Below are 17,824 nucleotides of genomic sequence, written 5' to 3' on the forward strand. Positions count from 1 at the left end.
TGGGAGTTGACATTGTGAAGAAGCAAAGGCCAGAAAACCCAGAATTTCAAAGAGGCTTTGTCTTGTCATGAAGAAACTGAATCTCACAAGTCTGAGGTACGAGTAGGTAATCTTTTGAGGTATCCTATTTGCAAAATGAGATAGTAATACTTACATTTCCTCTGTGTTGCCTAGATCAAATCCAGACATTTCTAGTTGTGCATCTTTGGGCAACGTGTACACGTAACAGCCAATCTAAGACAAAATGACAAAAAGATGAGAAAACTTTTAATCCTAGTTTAAATTGGGTACCTGCTTTGTATCAATCATATTTAATGATGATATAAATGGCAAGAAAATGGATACCTAAGTGATCTTTAATAGTTAAAAAGTGCAGAAATAGGGCAGACCAATTAAGTATGAAAAGAAGCATCGTTACTATGTAATAATGATTTATAGGTCAAAAGAGCAACACAATATATTGCTTAAATAGGGATTCAATTAACTGATTGGAGAGTAATTCTGATGTGCTGCTGTTCACCTCGCATAAGCTGTGGCGAATCACACTGTGAATCACCTGCAGATGATGGCGTTACAGATGCCAGCAAGCAAAGTTTTAGGCATCAAGTGAAAAGAGTGCAAAACGCTTTTTCTGTAACAGAATGCAATTTTGCAATCTACTGTCAGTGACACCATTAAGCACCTAATATTTTAAAAATACACATCTGGTAGACAAACTGTTAAGGTTTGTTAACCTTCGCATTGATATGGTCCACTTCATCTTCAAGGGGCAAACCAATTTATTTACTACATATTCTTTTCTTTTGCTCCTTCTCTTCTCCCAGTTATGAGTCACATATTCCTGGTACTGGAAGAAAAAATTGATGTGATAAGAATTAATCAAAATACAGCGCTGAAAGGATGTGGTCAGCATTTACGGTTCTTGGTCTTTTTCTCTGTTAATTCTCTAAGGTCTTCAGCTGTCTTCATGCCTGCAGTTTGCCAAATTGTGAGAATATAATCTAGATTTGTAATCCCCATTTGATATTATTAGCACAACAATTAAATAAAGACCCAAATCTGATAATTGCATTAAACCCAAACAAAATGGGCCCCACATGGGAGTTCCCATGGGTTTTGTGGGAGATTGGGTTTTTACTTTTGGAAAGCTGGTCCTTTTAGGAAACGGTGTTTTAGGAGAAGCTTGCATAGACCAGTACCCATCAGAAAAGATAAATAACAGGGCTCTTCACTTGGCTGTTTTATGTCTGGAGTCTCACGTGGAATGAAATTAGAGCTACTTCCTTTGTAGACTTCACAAGTCTTTCAGTAGGCTTTGTGATGTAGCACCTGGTTTTTGAAAATAATTGGTATGTGCCAACTTGCTTGAAGACATCTCTAGCCAGAACAGAAATCAGACCAACACGTATTTCAGTTGTTGAGAAGCATCATTAAAAAGACAGTTAGAACAATGGATTCTTGAATTGTTCTAGAGCACAGTGAGGTTCTGAAGCAGCTTCAGTAGGCTGACAAACAAACAAGCAAACAGAAAACTAGCTAGTTTCCTGGTGGTGGTTAATAAACGTGATATTGTTGCTTTAAACATTTAAGGACTTTTTAAAAGGGTATCTTCCCATAATGGTTTTATGGTCTTTTTTGACAGTAACTACACTTTTGAGTCTGACTTTCTCTTCTCAAGATCTCATGCCTAGCTGTTGAATGTTTGAGTAAGAATATGTTTTTAAAAGCCTTCTACTTGTACTGTAGAATGCATCCAAAAGTAATGCACTTACATATGTCTCCAAACAGGCTTGTTTTGCTAATAACATTAGCTGAAATAAGATTAGTTCTTAAGGACACAAGAGTTTTTCTCATTATGGATTATTACTAGGTCCTTTAGTTTTTTCCAGAAAAATTCATTTAATGCAGCAAACATATTTTGAAAGACTTGTGCATGTCTCACCTGTGGTGGAAGATTAAATTACCTGGCTGTTCACTGCTTTCCAACAGGAAAGCATCATATCAATTTCATTACTGACAAATACAAATTCTTGGTTTTAGAAAATGAGCTTTTTCAACTCCCAGCAGTGCTGATTGATAGAAATATCTGTGTCTTAGTCTTAAATGCAGAACTTCCTAAAGCTGGCCTCACACTTTTAAAAAGAAAAGGAGTAACTTGTAAACAATAAAACAGAATAAGAAGTTAACTAATTGCTAGGAAGTGATTGGCTATACAGAAACCTCTTATTGTATATTACTAAGTACTAGTTATATATTAAAGCTATATTTAAGCAGCTACTTTCAATTAATTTTCATGATTATTTTAAAATATCAATCCCATACGCCCTATATATAGTTGTCTTGCAAAATGAAACTGATGTTTTGAAGATGATGATTTTAAAAATTTTGTGTATTGGGAAAACACTAGTAATCCCTTTCATTAGCGAACATAAATGACACTAAGTTAACAATTTTGACATGCAAATTATTGTACAGGAGCTTGTTGAAAGATGCTAAAAATAATGTGACAGTTCTTTTGGTATACAAAGCTAGTGACTGTGTTAGATCCTTGTTCGTGTGTTTCATGAAATGCACAACTGCAGTGCTTCATAAGGAGTAAACACTTTAAAAGCTCATTTGCATGTGTGTGGGTGAACACAAAGAAACAGAAGAAATTTCCCTCCCAACAATGACAATGAGTCTCTAAATGAGGAAGGTTTGATCTACAACATTCATCAGTGTAATTACAATTGGAAAAAAAACTTTGCTTGGATATAAATGTAGATTGTTTTCTGATTTTGTGAGAATTTTGAGAAAGTTGGTTTTATTCTATTGACTGAGTTTTTTGCAGACATTTAATATTTCCTAGTACTAGATATTAATACTAATTAATGCTAACTAGTGCTAAATAGATATACTAATTAGAAATACTATTAAATAAAGATCTATAACAGCCGTGGCTGCCATATAACTGCAAATAGGTGTCTTTTAAAAACATAGGACAGAATTGATCTAATCTGATTTAACTGGTCTCACCTAACTCTAAATCAGTCTTCTTAGTCTTTTGTTTTAATCAGGAAGGGGAAAATAATGTCATGGCTTCTCATTTCACCTGTTTTGAGCACCTATTCTGTGCACCTATTCGGTCCTATTTTAGGAGAGATACAAAGTACCTATTTCTCTCCATCATCTTTAAAGTGAATTTGAGGTCCTTATGTCTCATATGAATGATTAACATTAATGTGCCTAATTTGAGGTAGATAAAATCCCTTCATAATATTTAACAGGTCTGCCTTTTCAAAGGTAAATCGGGATCACCTTTCACATATATCTCATATATCATGTATTTTTATAGAGAGGACCTGCATGGCATATTTGCTCCCTTATGATTTTGTTTTTGTAGGAATATAAGCATAGGAAAACTATCGTTATCTAAAAGACAATAATTCAGATCACCTGAATTGGCATGAGGAAAAATGCTGGGTTTTATCTCCTGGTATTTATACTCAATGATCCAATTTTTGCTTTGACTTATAATGGTCTAAACCCAGAGTGACTTCATTGATTCTGATGAATTATGTTTCCATTTCTATAGGATAAGCCCTTTATAATAGAAAATGGAAGAAAGCCCTCTCTCTTATTACCATGAGGGTTTTTTTAAACTAATCTATTCATAATAAGTAACATAGTCCTTTTAGTAATATGCGTAGTCTATATTGGTGCTGAAAATAGAAGTTATTATTAGCTCACACCTCAGATTGAAACATTAACCATAAAACTGGTTTTATACATTAACATTCCTTCTGGCAAGGTAGACAGAAGATTAAAATACTTTTCTAACAAAATTCTTGTAATTTCACATTATTCAAGTATTATCTGAGATGGAGAACTATAGTGATTTATTGTGGAAAAATTAAGAGACCTATTACTTGCCATGGGAAGTACAGACATACTGTTAGTTTGACATAAACCACATAAAGATATTAAATGTGACTCTAATTAGTTTTATTCACCACTCGAGTCTCTGCAGTTAGATTCCTTTGATGCCATCCTGCTTCTATCTAACATGAGTAATGGGAATGGTTAGTGAATAATATTTTATACTGCCACATTCCAGTAGAAGTGGTTTCCACTTGTATGCACAGTTCCAGTGGATGCACTTTGATAAAGTGGTAAAAATGAGAAGCTCATAACTATCTCATTTCTTGACACACAAAATCCTGCAGATTGGTAATACATCAGCATGTGCAAAATTACCCTTTGATAATACAACGAACCTGTTTACTGTAACACACTGTGCTTACTTAATCACTGTTGTACAATGCATCATATTTGCTATGTACTTAAATAGTGCTACTCAGCAATAAAGGAACGTCATATAATTCAAAATAGCCTTAATTAAATCCAACTTTCGAACTTGTTCAAAAAACCAAAACAAACCAGAAAGAGAAAGAAAGTGTCTACAGCTTACACCAAAAGTTCTGGTCCACAAAGAATAAGGTATCTGTTGATCTGGGGAAAATCTACAAACTTGCTGCTAAACTAGGATCATAACTTTGGTAAGTAGCCTGGACCAAAGACATGTAAAAGCTTGTGGTGGGTAGACCTTGGCTGGCGGCCAGACATCCACCCAGCTGTTCTCTCACTCCTCCTCAACAGGGCAGGGGGAGAAAATGAGATGGAAATAAGAAAGATGGAGAAAATAAGATGGGTTGAGATAAAGACAGGGAGATCACTTAGCAATTACTGTCATGGGCAAAACAGACTTGACTTGGGGAAAATTAATTTAATTTATTCTCAATTAAAATAGGTTTGGATAGTGAGAAACAAAGACAAATTAAAACAATATCTTCCTAGCAACCCCTCTTTTTTCCAGGCTCACCTTCACTCCTACATTCCTGACTCCTCTAGCTCCTCCACCCCCACCAAGCAGCACAGGGGAATGGGGGAATGAGAAGTTGAGTTCCTGTCTGCCACTCTCCTTCTCATGCTTTTCCCCTCTCCATGGGCTGCAGTCTTTCAGGATAAACCTGCTCCATCTTGGGCTCATTTCCGCAGGCTGCAGTTCCTTCAGGAAATGTCTGCTTGCTCTGGTATGGTCCTCTCCATGGGCTGCAGGGAATACCTGTTCCAGGTCCTGCAGCACCTCTTCCCCTCTGTCTCCTGACAATCAAGGTGAGGCTTTGATGAGGCTCTGAGCAATCTGATCTAGTTGAAGATGTCCCTGTTTACCGCAGGGGGGTTGGACTAGATGACCTTTAAAGGTCCCTTCCAACCCAACACATTCTGTGATTCTCTGACCTTGGTGTTCACGGTATTGTTTTTTTTTCCTCACTACTGTGAGGCATTTTGACCTTCCTTAAATACATTTTCCACAAGGCATCACCTGGCTGAAGGGCTCAGCTCTGTCCTGTGGTGGGTCTATTAGAGCTGGCTGTGTTTGGCACGGGGCAGCCCCGGCCCCACCTCACAGAGGCTACCCCTTGCAGCCCACCTGCTGCTGGCACCTGGACATGGACACCCAAAACAAACCTCTTTGACTAGAAGAGACCTCCTGATTAGTCTGCTGTTGAAACTTTGAATGAGGAAGTAAGTAGGTGAGACATGTTCTTGCTATTTGTCCCTTCTCACAAGGAATACATTAATTGTATTTCACATTGTCAAGGAATTTGTGTGTGGCCTGCGGAATGGGAAAGGCAATGAAAAATGCTGTGTTAAACTTATGTGTGATGGAAATTGGCCATCTGTGTCAACACATAACAGGGACAACCGTGCTTGGGTTAGAGAGAGAGGGCTTAGTGGCTTATGTTTAAAAAGTCTGCTTTGTCAGGAAGAAGAATAGAAAGAAAAATAAATCCTACATGTAACAATATCTGTGGGGCAAATAGTTATATTAAATAAAAATGCTTATGAAGGTTGTGTTTTGGAAATCAGAAATACTGACAAAATAACGTTTCTTGTCATACGTACTACTTTCACTGGGAGGTTTTCCAGATATAATTGTACTAGAATATTGATGAAGATTCAACTAAGTGGTTTTCCAGATGAAAAGAACAATCTAAATAAATTAGTATTTTTTATTGCATTTTAATTTTTCAGCATTGAAATGCACTTAGTGTTTTTCAGAAGCAGTAAAAAAAAAAACCATCAAGAAGGAAAGGGGAGCTGCAATTAAAAATAAGTGGTGGGTGCAGGTCTCATGGTTGTGCTGATTAGAGAATAAGTTTAGGTTTAGGCCGTAGCTTAGAAAAGACACAAAAATAATTGTGAAATAAAGTAATTGCTCCTAAAAAGACAGCGAGGTACAGAGAACATTGTATGTCATGTATGAGGGCAATATGAAACTTTTCTGTTATGACCTTAATGACTTTCTCCTTTTTTCTCCCTTTTTTTTTTTTTTTTCTGGCAAGCCGTGAAAGATAGGGCTGGAATGAGTTCTTAATTAAAATGAAGTGAATTGAGGAAATGCTGATGATTCTCTGTTATCTTGAAAACTCCTTTGGAAGGAAAAGTGAAGAAATGAGGGGCCTGTTTAGCTAAAGAAATGCTAGGGTAAATTTTAGTTAGCTATGTACTATTTCAATGTAATTTTAGACTTGCAATATGATAATAACTGCTGAGATATGTTTGAGAAAAGTCAAATTTAACAAGTGACTGATATTGCCACGAGGAGGACTGATACCGCCAACTATTTTTTGGAAAAAGTTATATGCATTAATTAGGCCTAATATAATGTCAGCGTGATCTGACAGTCAGTCAACTTTTGTCTGTAAAGAGTTGACAAAACACTTAAAAACCAGAACAGTATCACTGAAATCATGGCATAAATACATGCCTAGTTAAGATTTAAATGGGTAGTCCTGTCAATATTTATTAAAGGAAGAAAAATTAAAAAAAAAAAAGTTTAGGGTTGAAGAATGAGCCATATTTTGTTAGATTAGAACAGGGTCAAAAATAATGACTGAGATTTTCACTGGGTCTCCATCAGAACTGAATGTCCATTAGAACTGTCTGTCTAATTGAACATTAATGGGATTTGACTATCTAGTTCCCATGTGACAGAAAACTCCAAACATAAGTACTAATTGAGAGAAATAAAAGTCAGAACACAAGAAAGAATTGCAGATAGAAGTCAGAAAATAAAAAGACTAAAATAAAAGCGAATCATTCACAAGCTGAAGCCCTAGCCATAAAAAGTATAAGCAATACCTGCTGTTGAGTAGAGGTGTTAGAGGAGAATCAGGAATGCATATTTTCCAGGGTTCATATAATAAAGGAGCCAATACCTGCTGGTAGCAGTAGTGTGTGGCTTACATTGACCTTGTAACGTTGTAATATTTGTCAGTGACCCAGACTCATGCCTCACTGAGAAATGTTTTGCCATATCTTTGAAGCAAAGATATAATTTTCCAGCAACTAGAAAATGTACTAGAAAAAAAAACACTTACCCACTGGAAGACTACAACACAAATGATCTCTCATAACAGCATTTTTTCTGCTTCTCAGAAGATACTGGCTGAGCTTTTGTTCAGTTCATCTAATCTTGAAGGAAGTTATGTCCACTGGAAGAACATTAACTGCATCAAACTAAAGCATACAAACATAGATAATGTTTAATTAATGTTGCAGTCCACTGGAGAGACAGTTACAAGCAGGGACAACTGAGCTCCAGAGGAGTTTTCCAAAGAAAAACAATGGCTTCTCTTGGTGCAGGAATTGTGAAGCAGAACATCTTCAGTTTGCTGATGGGAATGGAAGCCTGCTTTGGAAGATAAACCGTTGCATTGCCCAGCTGTATGGCTGGGCCTTCTCTGGATCCGTGCTTAGGAATAATAGAACTTTCCATTGTAGTGCATGACTCTGGGACTGCAGGCAGGCTCTAGACCGGCAGAGAGACTGCATCATTACTTCTGTGTTTTCCCTGCTAAGTATCTGCTTAGTATACCTGTTTGGAGATCTACGCAATAGTTTACGTAGTTGGTGAAGTGAGCAGTGGTAAATTACAGTCCAGGATCTCTTTTTATTCCTTCAACAGGTTCCCTGCCGGTCACGCTATGTATCTATTCCTGTGGTAAGAGGTGACAATAGAGGCACTTCCTTCATTTCCCCACTCCGTGTGATCCCATATCAACTGAAATTGTATGCTATATGAGTGTTTCCTCATCTCACGTTCGCAGGAAGTTTGTAAAAATAACTGTTGAACCTCAGTGTTTTCAAGACAACCCATTCTGTCATGAATGATTTCAAAGTAGAATGAAGCAGCAACAAAAGGTGAGGCACCAGAACAGAAAAGGGTTCAAGAGCTATTGCTGGTTGCAAAAAAGGGTGCTCTTTGTTTTCTCACTTCACCCGCGTGGGAGGTGGGGATAGGCAACGCCCTGAACATCAGTGTCACTGCTTAGACGCTCCTTTGAAATAAATGAGAGTCTTCCACCTCTGTTTGAATTGGCTAACATTTTTAAACTGTCCAAACCTAACAAACTCCTAACAAAATCTTCTGCTTAAGGAAATATGCTCACTTGATGACATTCCAGAATGACAGGTTTGCCATCTGTCTTAGGTCTCTTCTTCTCATTCCAGTCCTCTAATGCTTTTCTAGAGAAATTTCACCGTAAAAATATTGGCATTAACTATGTGAAATACCAAGCCAAAACTGAAGATTTTGGTGAGATACCTAAAAAAAGCTGTGTGGTATTTGACACTTTAGTGTGAAAACAACGTGTAAAGGACATAACATAATGATCTTTGTGACGCTTTGGTCAGCAAATGTTTTCATATATTTCAGCTGGCAATATGTAAATAGTGGCTGACAATATTAAAAAGTTTTCTTGTCCTCAGAAAATGGATTCTGATGCTCTTCCACTTTGAGGAGGCTGATGTCTAAGCAATAATGTAGACCTGCATAATTTGGAACCATCCATAATATCATTATGAATCTTATAATGTGCATTCATCTATGTAATTTAATGTTCTTTGGGTTCTTAACATCTAATGCCACAGCTGTTTGGAAAGACACATCAGTAACGCATTTAAAAATTTTGGCATGTAAAAAGAAGTTTCTGTGAAGCTAAATGTACATTTATTCATCAGCATTTGAAATTTAGGAAATATCTAGTACTTTTGTACGTAAACTTTGCTGCTGGGTTTTTTATAATCCACATGTGTAAGAAAGCTCTAAATACATGCACAGTCTATTGCAAAGGACTGCTTTAATAATCAGGTGAAGTAAGCATAAATGATTTCCTGTGAGCCATGCTGATACTGAATGTCAAATTCAGCCACAAGGAATCTTTAGGTACCTTAAAGATCATGGAATAACTAAGTTTGTATCATAAGCTAGGACATTAGAAGATAAAATTTTGCATTTAGATGTCCAGGTAAACTCAGCCATGGTAGATACTTACATTGAATTGCACCGTGACCTGAACTTGCTGCTAATTCTGAAGGGAAAGGCTTATGTAGAGAATGTAGTGGGACACGAACTTTTGGAAAAACCAATATTGTGAAATAAAAATAAGCTACAATAAAATTTTGGGTTTTTTTAGAAAACATTGTGAAACCTCTTTGTAGATCAGCCCAGATGAAGCAGTACACTGTCCTAATCAGGTGATTAAATCCTTGCTTACTTTAAGTTGATCTACCTAAATGATAATGATATATGTAGAGACTGAAACATGTTTATATAATCTTTGTTGTGTTTTTTTTTTTGCCAGATGAAAGAAAATGATTACTTTTGTAACACAAAGAAGACCTAAGAGGATGAAGTAAACATATGCAAAGTACTCAAAAAGGCAACATACTAGAATTTTAATCCTAAAATTTTCTGCATACGCATGTATATACATATAGTTACACACATATATATGTATATCTACACATATTTTAAATATAATCACATACACAGTCTTGGTGTAATTGCATCTAAATTCATTGTGTATTCATTTGGAAGCCATGTGGTATATTATGTTAGATGAAAGCTCTTGGCCAGCACCTGGTGGAGTCCAGCTTTATTGCCAGCAGTGACAAAAAGTATATCAGCATAAACACACTGGCTGTGCGTTTATCTAACGCAGGGAGACGGACTGTCCTTACAGTCATGGGCTTTGGGGCCCTGCTAACCGGTGACAGCAAGTCATGACAGAGTTGCACCAAAAGGTAATAATGCTGCATCAAGGAGACGTACACCTAGCAGATATACCTATTCTCAGGTGTGGCAATAGTGGCAGAGTGTTTATGCCTAAAATTTCAATGTGCTAACTGTTGTGCCTCTATTTATATAAACATGGATTTACTTATTGCTACCACATTTAATTGTGCCTCTTTTTGGAATAGTTGCTTTGGTTTTCTTTCGTTTTAAACAAAAATTTGCTTAACTAAGAATGCTTGATGCTCACCCAGGTTTCTAGGTGATGGTCAGGGAGCGTGAGGGAGGCTGCTCTGCAGGGGACGGAGAGTTGGGGGACGAGGGGTATCACTGTCAAGGGTGCACTCCCACTGTGCTGGAACAAGGTGGGTGGAGCAGGGCAAGCAATAATAACCAGGGTCAGACAAAAGTCTGGTGAATGCCAGATAAGTGTAGTGATGAGATAGGTCTGGCTGGAGCCAAGCCAGGAAGCCAAACCTGCAGGTCAGGATCTAGGTCTGGATCAGAAAGGTATGTGACCAGGCAAGGGCGTAGCCACACTGTAGTGCAGGAAAGAACCAAGAGTAAATGACAAAGATTAAATGCATCTTCCAAACGAAGAAGGTGATGGCTCTGCTTCTTGCTGCTTTATCTTACGCTGCTCTTTCCACACAGCTCTCTGATTTAGTGCCTCTCAGTGGCACCAAAACCTGAGCCCAGTGAACCAAAACCCTGGCGCAGGGAAGGAAAAAGAAGCCGAAAGCAGGGCACTGGCAGCAAGAGCCAGGGGTGGAACATTTATTAATTTTGAAATTAATATTTGAACTTGATCCTCGTTGCTACCAACGGTTCCCACAAAAAAGTTTCAGATCAAAGAGAGTAATGCGTCACTGAGTTATGATGAGAGTTATGGTGAGAAGATAAACTCCTAATAAGAAATACGATGTAGCTATGGCGGTTTGTGTCACTGGAGAAAGCATGCAGATGAAGATACAAAAATTAATGTCCTGGTATTTTAACAGTTGGCTTAGCCTGATACTGTGAAAACAGAGATGGTACTTCTTGGCTTATAACATTGATCTTTTCAATGCATATGATGAATGGAAGCCATATAGTAAGGTACTTATTACGATCTCTTCTGAGATTAGTCATCTCTTCCATCATCAGCACATCCTTTTCCTTAATGATCCATCTGTCCAGTGATAGGATATTTGGACTACACCATTCAGGAGCAATAGGCCTTTTAGCCAAAATAATGAATACCTTAGTTGTGCTCCTGACATATTCACAGATGGATTTCAATCTACCCCCTAAAATATCTATCCCTGAACATATTGCAGCTGCACAGAACTGTGTCTTCAGTTGCCACCAGCTCAACGTTTCTTGCTTAGCATTTTAGATACTCTGTGACATTTGCTGGTCTGGAGTTCAAAAAATGCCCTGGGATGATCAGTGGTTCTGCGTATCACAGGTTTAGATTTTAAACATATCAAGTAGAGTATAACTATCCCAAAATATTAAAGTATGCGATATTTATAATTTGGCAGTTGACCACAATTAGCCAGAGCCTTTAGACTCTTTAGGAAAAGCCAGTAGATCAATACCTGGCTCTGAGCCTGGTGTTACTAGCAGAATTTTGGGTTTTTTCATCATGGGTCACTTTACACGACACCAGGTCTTCTGGCAACAGATTGGGTACACTTGTCTCAAAGAGGGAAAAGGATCTTTGCACAGGAGTTGGCAGGGCTCGCTGAAAGAGCCTTAAACTAGATTTGAAAGGGGAAAGGGATAAAACCAGTCTTACTAGAGATAAGCTTGTGGGCAGCACACCAGTGCTTGAGAGATGATGTGCTAGTGAGGTCCTTCAGTCTGCTGTCTCAGTGGAAGTAGGGAATGGAGATCCATGCAGCAGCAAGGACACAGGGGTTATTGATGTGTTAGAAACTGTGGAAGTGCCTGAGAATGATGAGGTAGGAATTAGGGCTTGTCCCCCCAAAAAGTTGGTGGGATCAATAGCCCAACTGAAATGCCCCTACGCCAATGCTCACAGCATGGGCCACAAACAGGAGAAGCTGCAATGGATGGCTGTAAAGTCTTCAGAAGAGATAGCCAAGGAAAGAAAGGTGGTGGGGTAGCCCTGTATGTTAGGAAGTGTTTTGGTTGTCTAGAGCTTAATGATGGTGTCGTGGTTTAACCCCAGCCAGCAGCTAGAACCACGCAGCTGCTTGTGCACTCCCCCCAGTTTGGATGGGGGAGAGAATCGGAAGAGTAAAAGTGAGAAAAAACTCATGGGCTGAGATAAAGACAGTTCAATAGGTAGAGCAAAAGCCATGCACGCTAGCAAAGCAAAACAAGGAATTCATTCACTGCTTCCCATCAGCAGTCACGTGTTCAGCCATGTCCAGGAAAGCAGAGCTCCATCATGGGTAACGGTTACTTGGGAAGACAAATGCCATCACTCCAAACATTTCCCCATTCCTACTTCTTCGTATACTGAGCATGGCGTCACATGGTACGGAAGAGCCTTTTGGTGAGTTGAGGTCAGCTGTCCTGGCTGCATCCTCTCCCAGCCTGCTCGCTGGCAGGGTTGTGTGAGAAGCAGAAAAGTTATGTCCTAGTCAGGCAGTTAAAAAAAATAATGGTGAGCTAAATCTTGAATGTTTCATATGATCTTGGTTCTATTGGGGGATAAAAAAAAGAAGGAGGCGGTAGAACAAAAGGAGGTAAAGATAATGGTGGCAGATGCAATTGAAAGTATGGAGTGATTTCTGTACAAACGTTAAATAGAGGATGCTTTAACATGGAAAAGGAATGGGTGATCTTATGGCACATTCTATAAAACCATATATCTAGCAGATGTAATTATTCTGCTTAGTTTGTAATGACAGATTACTTCTTCCTAAGACATCAAAGTGACAGGCAAAAGATATGCAGGGAAGAAATGGTAACTATTTCTGTCATCAGAAAATACCAGAGGAACTTAATGAAATTAACAGGCAACAGACTTAAACAAAAGGAATTCCTCCCTTACACAACACAGAGTAAAGCCTGGGAATCCATTGTGGCCATAGAAGCTGCAAGTATAAGTAAGAAAGTGGAAAGTATTAAGATGAATTAATGGTAAAGAAACTTGAAAGGGATTATTTAATATGGATGTATAGATATAACCTTTCACTCGGAATGTTCTTCAGCCATAGACTGATATTAGCTGGGAGGAAACACCACGGGGGGTACAATGGCATATTCATTTTCCCGTCTTTCTGTAGCCTCTGTCAGAGATTAGTTCTGTAGAGCTCCAGGGAATTAATATTTCAGTGGGGCTACCTGCAGGTTCAAAATGAACCATATTAATTGGTGCTTCATGATTCAAAAAAATGCTGGTTCAAGAAGCCAAACCACCTTCTTACCGTCTGGGTGGAATGCTGTGCTTATATTCATCATAAACATGAACTGTAGGCTTATATGATGGTATTTGTTTACAATATATCAGAGTGTAATAATTCATCTGGGAGAAGTTTAAAAGGTCCATAAATACAGTTCCTCAAGAGAAAAAAGACGGATGGAAACACAAAGCTTCATGAACACAACTCACCTTAACATTTTGGGACATAAAAAGTCAGAATTCTGCAAGTGGACATGATCAGTTAATTTGGATGTCTTGATGCGGTGCCTGTTGTGATTTTGTCTTTGTGACCTTCTTAAAGGCCTATATTCAAACACAAATTTAATATTCAAGAAACAACCAAAATGTGGGGGCCTGTTTCCTGCAATTAAGTTTGTTGCTGAGTCAGCCTGCCTAAAACGGCTCTGCCCACAGAAATGTTACATAGGAACAGAGTTGGAGCAGATATAACTTTAAAATTTTAACGCTAATTAGTGCCCAAATTGTATCCCAAGTGCTAATTATCAGTGCTTTACAGAAAAGGAAGACTGAAAAAAAAAGGAGGAGGGGGGAGGGGAAAATTAAACCAATATAAAACAATTGTAAAATGAAAAAATAAAAAGAATGCTAGAAGAAATCAGTGGAAGCCCTGACCTTCAGGACTGATATGATAACTTACCATTTCTAACTCGAATGCTTGTAACGGTCTTTGAAATCCTTGGATGGGACGTATTAAATGTGCAATATGTTACTAATTTAGCAGTGTGAAAGCCCAGGCAAGATTCTATTTTTTTCCCCCTATAATTTCTGAATCACTTTGTTGTTCCATCACTCTGTTGCTGAAAGTACGAAATTCACGTGCCATTTCATACAAACCAAAGCATACCCAGACAGATGGTTGGCTCCGGACTAATGCTGACCAGTTTTAGCAAAGAGGTGCAGTTCCTAATGAGAAGAGGCATTAATATCTTTCTCATGCAAATTATTACTTCTAACTAGTGCTCCCCAAGTCATTACAATCCAATATTGGATTCCCTGTAACAAAATGGAGTTGCTAGGCAACATGAGTGGTCAGTCTTTTTCTTGTGAGAGCTGACTTTAATAAATACTTGATGTATTCTTTTCTGAAATTCAAACTGTTATTACTTAAATATGATTACAAATGTGTTAAACTAAGGTTTCATATCAACCAAAGAAAGTAAGCCTCATCTTGTGACTTTTGCTTTTGAATTCCAAACTTTTAATTCTGGGACACATTTCCCACTGCAGCTTTGCATGCAGAACCATGAGAAAACATTAATTAGTATGTTGTTAGGATGTAACAGATTTTAATGGCACAACTGGAAGGTCGCCCACATGTCCCTAGAAAATTATAAGCAGATATTCTCCAGCTAAAACAGAAAAGCAGATGGATAAGTATGAAACTAATGTTATTTCTTCTGGGGCCAGAATATCAAAGTGAATATCTAATGAAGTTTCTATTCTTTTTTTCATTTTTTTTCTTTTCTTTTCCTTTCTTTTTTCTTGAGCACAAACCACGCAGAGCAGAAATAAATCAAGTATCAGTTTAAGACTGGAACTTAAAGAGGACTTAAAGTCATTTAAATGCATGTTAGAAAAGAGTGAAGAGCTGAAGCTTTACTTAGAGACAAGAGTAAATAAAGTCCTTTATGCATGCTGGGGTACAGCACAGTCTGACTTACGTTAGAAATCAGTCTTGAGTCATAGAATTCAGATCATGATGCAGCTCTCTGGAGACTGGATCCTAGGTCATCCATACAATTCAAAGGCAGATTCCGGAGGTCTACCTGTGATTTCACATCCATTTCACAAAGCAGGAAGTAAATGATTATTTTCCCCAAATTACTTACGTGAAAGTTGTTTCTAAAGACTGGACTAAGAAACAAAAGTTTCTCCAAATTCAAAAAGACCAGCTATGTGGTTTTGGCAAAGATTTGTCTCTGCAAAGTCAATTTCATGTGCATAGTATTGACAATATTTCAATAAATAAGGTTAGAAAATGGTAGTGCAATGACAACGTGGTGTACTGCAATATGCATTGTGTTCTGCAGTGACTCAAGCTTACAGGAGCTAGGATTGGGACTTGTTTGACTGGTAGATAAAAGAATATTGGCAAGGACACCAGGATTAGCATGACTGTAGTACTACTGGGGGTCTTTTAACTTCCATCTGTCAAAAGAAGCAAGCAGATGTGACTTCCCTGTAACACCTCATTGAAAGGATAACAACTTTAACAGTGCAATACTTTGCCAAAGACCATGCTTAGTGAATTGCTTATTTCATTTCACAAAAATCATTTTGTACCTTCAGCAACAAGTTAGGGAACTCGATCAGCCATATAATATCTACAAAATCAGTGTCCTTAGAGAAGAGATTCTTTATGTTCATTTAAATAAGTGGTTCAGAAAATTCGGTAAAATTAAGTCAGTAATTACTTGCCCCATGTCCAGGCTATGAACCAGAAAAGGTTGCTGAGATAATTTCTAATTATTTCTCTTTTAAATGGATTTGAAAAGACATTTGAAAAATACTAGCAATGCCAATGTCTCAGTCCATCAAAGACATGACCTGTGTCCATATGTCTAATACAGCTGAAGTAATGGAGCAGTAAATATGTGTGATAACAATATTACAACTTTTTTTCTAGATTTTTGATATGTCAAAATCTGAGGTGAAACCACAAAGAGCGTGTGCTAGCAATAGGATGTTTCATTATTAAATATCTTTGACTGAGTTTATGGTAAACTACTAGGCTTGCCCTTGCATTAAACATTGTGATCTGTAGGAATACAGTTTGATCTCCCTGCTCCAAAAATTTCCACATTTAGATCTCCAGCATATTCTGCCTCTCACCAAGAGCAAAAGCTATAGAGAATACTAGGCATACTAGAAAACTAGGCTAGAAAACAATACTAGAAGACAGTGATACATGTTGAGGTGACAAGGGTGGGATGTGTGTCACTTCACTTCAACCTTTGCTCATTAGACATCCAAGAGGTATGGCTTGGGTTCCTCCCTAGTCAATAAAGTCAAGAACTCTTGTCTTTTTTATGCATATGTTTGAGCATTGGTGAATCTACCTGTGGAGCATCAACTTCACACGGCGGTATTTCTGCAAGAAGCCACATTTCCTTATGCTGCAGTTGGGGTAATGACATCGTGTTAAGGTAAAGCTAGGTTTAAATTAGCCAGCTTCAAGAGCAGAAGTAATCTGGCTCAACTACATATGACATAATTCAGTGATAATCAAGATAAATTAGCCTATGCAAAGCTTCCTGCATAGGCTAAATTGCTTTTGATAGTTGAATTGGCTTATTGATAGGTCATTTTTTCATCTCTAGAGAATACTGTAGCCTTCTGTATAGTCATAATTTAGTCATATTTATCACAGGACAGCATCTCGTCTCTTTAAATACGGAACTGAACTGAAGTGAAAATAGCTGAAGATAAGAGAAAGAATTAGTCGTGCTTGCCTCATTTTCACTTTTACAAAGCATAACATTATGATTACAGTCAGAGACAATATCCTGATCTAGATGGACCTTTGGGTCTCTCATTCCCTTTCACAGTTGGCTAGTATAGAAATACTAACTGTTCAGAATGAGCCTGTGTATGGCGGCACATCATTGTGGTACCGAGACTAAATATTTCCTGTTTCCTTTCTGTTTTCAGTTGAAACAAACATGTTTGAACAGGTAAGCATTACTTTAAAGTTTTCATATTATCCCTTCTAAATTTCCATTTTAAACATTGAAAGTTCAAAGCTGTTGATTTCGGGGATGCGTCAAAACAGAAGTGAAGGATGGGATCTGACTCTTCTGACTGCTAAATAATGGTGATTAATGGTGATTAATGTGGAGAAGCACGGCCCTCCTCATTCAAAATAGCAGTAATTCCATTTCTAGTAAGAAGATGAGAATGGCATGCACAGTAGGATCCTTGGGATTAGCAGACTGATTTCCCTTGATCCAAGCACTTCCCACTAATTCTAAGAGATGGAGTTCTATATTACAGAGTAAAATAGAAAAGGTCTTTTGCTGATTTAGGAAAAAAATGCCCATAAACTGAAAGAAACATAGCCTGCTTATAACAGCAATTTATCAACAGTAGGAGAAATTGAAATTCATCAACAATTAAACCAAAGTATGTAATTTGTGCTTTTTTTTATATATATATGTATGTCTGTAGTTTTTGTTATTTGGCTTGTGCAACTGATGGCTCATTAATGTTTCATTAGAAAGAACCAGTATATGAATTCTGATTATTATTCAACAAATTTATGCTAGCTATATTATTACTTTGTTTTCCCTTTTTTCTTA

The sequence above is a fragment of the Chroicocephalus ridibundus genome, chromosome 3 (assembly GCF_963924245.1).
Source record: "Chroicocephalus ridibundus chromosome 3, bChrRid1.1, whole genome shotgun sequence".
Classification (NCBI taxonomy): Eukaryota; Metazoa; Chordata; class Aves; order Charadriiformes; family Laridae; genus Chroicocephalus; species Chroicocephalus ridibundus.